Source organism: Leptidea sinapis, chromosome 9, assembly GCF_905404315.1.
Source record: "Leptidea sinapis chromosome 9, ilLepSina1.1, whole genome shotgun sequence".
In the NCBI taxonomy this organism is placed as follows: Eukaryota; Metazoa; Arthropoda; class Insecta; order Lepidoptera; family Pieridae; genus Leptidea; species Leptidea sinapis.
In genome coordinates this window covers 12,389,256-12,395,255 of record NC_066273.1, presented here as the reverse complement: position 1 = coordinate 12,395,255, position 6,000 = coordinate 12,389,256, and positions in this window count along the sequence as shown.

The window sequence follows — 6,000 nt, the reverse complement described above, 5'->3', positions numbered from 1 at the left end:
AATATTTAAGTCTTTTCTTGTAGTGAAACTTCTTTAGGCGCGCTGATCATATTATTTATGGATATTTAATTAGACTGACTTGTCACGCTTGGCTATGTAACGTCCCGTTTTAGCCTTAGTCTTATTCGTTCAGCTGATAGTAATTGATACGCCCTGTCCATTACAATGCAGAGCCGCTCAGGATTCTTGAGAAACGCAAAAAATCTGAGCGGCACTATAATTTCGCTAGTCACCTTGAGACATAAGATGTGAAGACTCATTTACCCAGTAATTTCACTAGTTACGGCACCCAACAGACCGAAACAGTAATTTTTACACATTACTGCTTCACGGCAGGAATACGCGCCGTTGTGGTACCCATAATCTAACCTGCATCCAGTACAAAGGAGCCTATAACTGATACGCTAGGTAGAAAAATAATTTTAAAATTTAATTAACATTTTAAAATTATTATACAAATAAAATGCATTTTTGAGAGTTGAATGCGTGTTTTGACGATGACTTAATTCTTATAGTAAATTTTTGTGGTAATTAACTTTATTTCTTTCGTATTTTTATATATTATGTTAGTTTCAAGAATATAAGTTCTGTGAAATCTTATAAAACTGTATTATACATAAAAATATTTTTAAATACCTGTTGTACTTTCGGTGTAGACCACTGTTGTAGTCTCGGCTTCTAGGTCTAAGGAAATAATATAAAAAATAATTGAAGGTGATATAGAATAAACTTTAAAGTTAAACTTTTTTGGGCAGATGGCGGCAAATAATACGCAACAAAGTACTCTGTCGAGATGATCACGACCCTCAGCACTGAGGAAACCGACGCGAGGAGGAGGAGGAAACCATAATGCAAGTGAAACATTTTTCACAAAATAACATATAATAACACTAGAAATAAGGGATTGCTTGTAACTAATTCTAGTAGGCTTCATAAGATTCATAATTCTAAGGGTAAATGTATACACTTTTATAATAAAGTACCTGCCAGTGTTCAGGCACTATCTATAAAAAAATTAAATGTTTTATTTATTTTATAGCAATAACAATTACAGTACTGTTACATATTTTATTAAAAAGAGCGCAAAAAAGAAGAATGCTGGGAGAGTTTCTTGCGCCGCTTCTTCTCAGAGCACCATAATATATTTCCGAAGTTTAGATTTTGATAGTTTCTAGTATATTAGAAATGACACCAACAAATTATATATAATATGTTTTACTTATCCTTAAAAATGATGATGTAAAAAAAAAACAATTGTCAGTTCCCGAGAGGGAGAGTAGGGTTCGAACCTACTCTCCCTCTCGGGAACCAGCGGCGCCGTAAGCCACTCAGGCAACGTGACTTGAAAACAGTATATGAAATTGAAATTCACTCTTACTTCGCGGCTGTTATACGACATGCGACAGATGGACGAAAAATATTAGGCGAAATAATAAAAGTTTCACTTTAATTACTAATTAGTATTTTATTACTACATATTATGAAACAATGTCCTTCGCCGCATCTGTCTGTCTGTCTGTTCGCGATAAACTCATAACTACTGCACCGATTTTCTTGGTGGTGAAATATGTTAAGTTGTTGCATACATTTTTACAATCATTAACGATACTAGTTGGAGCTGTCGGAAAAAATAAACCGCTTAGGGGCTTTCAACGAAAACGCTGTGTAAACCCTTTGAGATATAACAAAATAATTTTTGGTGAAACTGTGTATCTTATATATAAGTGCGTCTACACAAAAGTCTGCCATGGCATATACATATCTCTTAAGGATAACATACTATATCCATTTTAAAACTTTAAAAAATTTGCATTTATAAAGCGATAATATAATAATATTGACACACTTTTTACACAAATTATCTTGCACCAAGTTAAGCATATATAGCCTATGTTATGGGTTACAAGACAATGATATATTTAATACAATATACTTACTTAAACATACATAAATACATTTAAACATCCATGACTCGGAAACAAACATCTATATTCATCATATAAATGCTTGCACCTACCGGGATTCGAACCCGGGACCTCTAGCTTAGTAGGTAGAATAATATAATAGCTCTTTACACAAATACGACATTAATCCTTAGCATTTTATTACGACATATTATAAAATCATTCAGAAATACGTTGTTTTTCTGAATGATTTTATAATATGTCATATGCCGTTATTTCATTTTACTCCTTGCCTGATGCCTTTAGACTACATTATTCCCGAATACCTACATAGAATACATACCAACCGGTTTTTTTCTATTGACAGAACAGCGTTGGAGTTTGTTACAAAATTCAAATATTAACATACCTGTGAAGCTTGTCGAACTGTCTGTTGTAAGGGTTTCTGAAAAAAATTATATGTTATGAGTATGTTACATAACAATAACGTTTATAAATCATAGTATTATTTAAATTAAATGTATAATTGCGAAATATCTAACATCACACTAAGTAAGGGAGGGTCTTACAAATATGACCAGCTATGACGGGGGAGGGGTCAAAACAATCATAAAATTCTTGTACCGTTATTTATGTGTCAAAGTGAAGAGGTATATTGCGTAGTCAGAATATCGAGTTCAATCAAGAATTCTAAGAGGCGCTAAACTCGTCTCGTCATATTTTCTCATAAAAGCTACCAGTAATCTTTTATCTGTAGGTATTAACTCATAAAGATAATAAATACCTGTCGATGTGGTGGAACTCTCTGAATACTCTGTAGTACCTTCTGTCGTTGTTACTTCTAGAACAAAATAAAGTATTATTTATCACTACATTTTATTATAAAACTGTTAGCGATAAATTCAAAAACTATTACACCAATTTTCATGTCGTTTTCACCAATGGATAGCTTGGTTATAATTAGTTGGGTTTTTGTGTACATATTGTCTGTACAGATTCAATCGTTGTTGAATATAATATTATGTTCTTGTTTAAGTAATAGACGTTTACATACCTGTTTCAGGACATCCTTGCTTGTTAGGTCCTGAAGCGGAAATGGTCTCATTTTCGCAACAGCCAAATCTGAAAAAAGAATTTTGGTGATGACATTATAAGCAATATTCAAATTTATTAAATTTAGGGTAACTAATCCGAGAATTAAATTATTAAATCTTTCTTTAAAGTCAAGTCAAAGTCAAATAACCTTCAGGCTTAAACTAAGCGCTTCTGAATCGTCACTATAAATATTTCTTCTAAATTACTGAATTTGCTATATGTTCGTAAAAAGTTGCGCTCGTGAGAACAACATAATAAGAAACTCAACGGCCACTTCTTTCAATCAAATAGAGTATTTTACAATCGCTGTAATATAAATAACTAATTTGGTTGTAAGGTGCTGCATCAAATATATGAGTCGTGTTTGAATAATATAAATTATTTCATGAAAAATAATAAAGAATTAAATGCATAAATATAAAATATCGTATATTGGATGCATCAACCTTTAGAGCTTGACCTTATTATTTGTGTAAGGATTCGCTTTCGTGAGACATTATGATTTTTTTTTATTTAAATCAGTTTCGTCGACTAGTCGATACCAACAGCGATGATCCGTGACTAAAGCTGAGAAAGAACTTCTATTTTCATATGAGCAGCACCAAGCGGCAGAAAAGAAAAACCCTGAGGCGTTTGAGATGTGGTGTTGGAGAAGGATGCCTCGGAGGAGTAACTTCGCATGGGCACTAGATTGTTCACAATTTGCTATCAAAAGTTCTTGGGGTATTTTTACCACTTAGACCGACGCCTTTCGAGTAATTAAGACAAGTTGATAGTAATAGGCAAGGTGGAAAGCAGAAGACCACGCCGACGATCACCTAGCCGCATGTCGGACCAGATCTTCAATCTAACAATTATTAGCCTACCACTTACGACCGCAATAAAGAAGTAACCTAACGAAATCCTTGAATTACGGACAGGACCTTCAAAACCGAAGAACGTGACCAAGCAGAGATGGCCAGCACATGGGATACCCTAAGATTTCGAAAATACACATTTACACAAAATTAAACGAATATTTTGAAATTGTTGAAACTCCATTAAATATTTGTTACTATTTAGTTAAATTACTCTGTAGTCTTGCAGGCTGGTATTACGGGACATCCTTCATCATCATTTCCAGTAGCAGCAGTAATGTTGTCAGACTTGCAGCAGCCGTAGAGCGTCTCGTTACAGGGTGTGACAGGACAGCCCGCTCCTTTATCATCCAGAGCTGGTGATACACCGTCGGGACAGCAACCGTACTTTGTGTCAGCGCACGTCGTAATGTTCTTACAACCTTACAACAAAAGTAAACTTTTATTTTTTGTAGCTGTTGCATTCATTTTTTTTATTGCGTGCCCAGATCGTTGACTTACGGCCTTTTCCAATATTCCAATATCTCCTTGAGATAAAAAATCGTAACTATCGTTGACTTTTCTGTCCCAATAAACTTATCGACGTTAACTCATCTTATCCGTACACGCTGTCTGTCAATGGGACGACGTATAGCTTACCAGGGATAGAAGTTTGTATGGAAATTGCTATAGTGAATTGGCAATAAGAATGACTTATCGGCTATATTGGGACAGCTTCAGATTACTGGCAGCTAATTACTTACAGTATAAGATAGTAACTTATCTCTATCTGTAGATAGTTTGTTGCGAAGTGCCTATAAAGTACACCTTTTAATTTATTTCTATTTGGAGATAAATCATATTCATATTTCAGTTTCGTCTTGCATAGTAGGAAATTTTAAGATAGTAGATACTGAGTCCGTTTGTCAGCAATCGGTTGCTGATTATAATTCAGTTAATGGAACATCCATGATTCAATTCTCTATTTATTAGTTAAGAAAGAACAAAAAGAAGTGAAAAAGTAATATTTAAATAAAGACCAATACCTAGATCGAAAGGCCCCTTCGCAGGTGTTCGTTTGTCAGGACAGCATCCGTACGGATATATCCGAATATCCGTGCATTTAGCGATCTTACGCCTAATCTTACATTTCTGCCGTTGAGTGTATACTTCCACAGTTGATTTCCAGTCCAATTGAGCTAAAACATAAAATTACCATTAAAACACGATTTTCTATTAGATATTAATTATCCATATTATGATGACTATTGGTGGCTTTTTAACCAACTTCAAAAAGGAGGAGGTTCTCAATTCGTCAGTATGTTTTTTTATGTTTGTTACCTGAGATCTTTCGACTGTGTGTACCGATTTTTATTATTCTTTTTTTGAAAGCTGGTGCTTCCCGTGTGGTCCAATTGTAATTTGGTCTAGATCTGACAATGGCATCCATTAGAATACCATTTGCTAAAAGTATGTGCGCGACAAATGGACGAATAATTCAATATCGCGCGAACCGATTTTGATGATTATTATTTATTGGAAAGGATATACATACTTCAAAGGTCGTTTGGTGAGAGTTTGGAATGGAATCAGTTCAACTCTTCAATTCTAAGAGGCAAATTAACGAATTTCTAATGTCTGTAATCATTAGCTTACGTTCATTACTGCATTGCAAAGTTTAGTAGGTCTACACAATATATTTAGACAAATTATTAGTGTGTACACTAAAAGTCAAAAAATAACAATAATTTAAATTGTTGTCGTTTGATATGTTGGAGTGGATGTCAGCCAAGGTAGGTTTGTAACTACATATATACATAGCTGTAGGTGAGATATGCTTGTGTGGCACGCACAACGTGACAAGGCGGCGGGAGGACACCGATTTCAAGAATAACAATAATTGTGACTAGAATTAGATTAATTAATTAGATTCTATAAAAATACGCAATTTTTTTTTTTGTTTTTAGTGCATATTACATTTATTGTTTTAGAAAAGTGTTTTTTGAAGTCCGTTGTTTTTTTTTTGTATTTTTTTTTATTTAACATCAGAAATAATTAAAATAAAAATGAATATCTCCGAACATTATTACAGATATTATAGATATATTTAGATACTATTAGAAAAAGTAAATCTAAGTACCACTTAATTTTATTGTGCAATACGT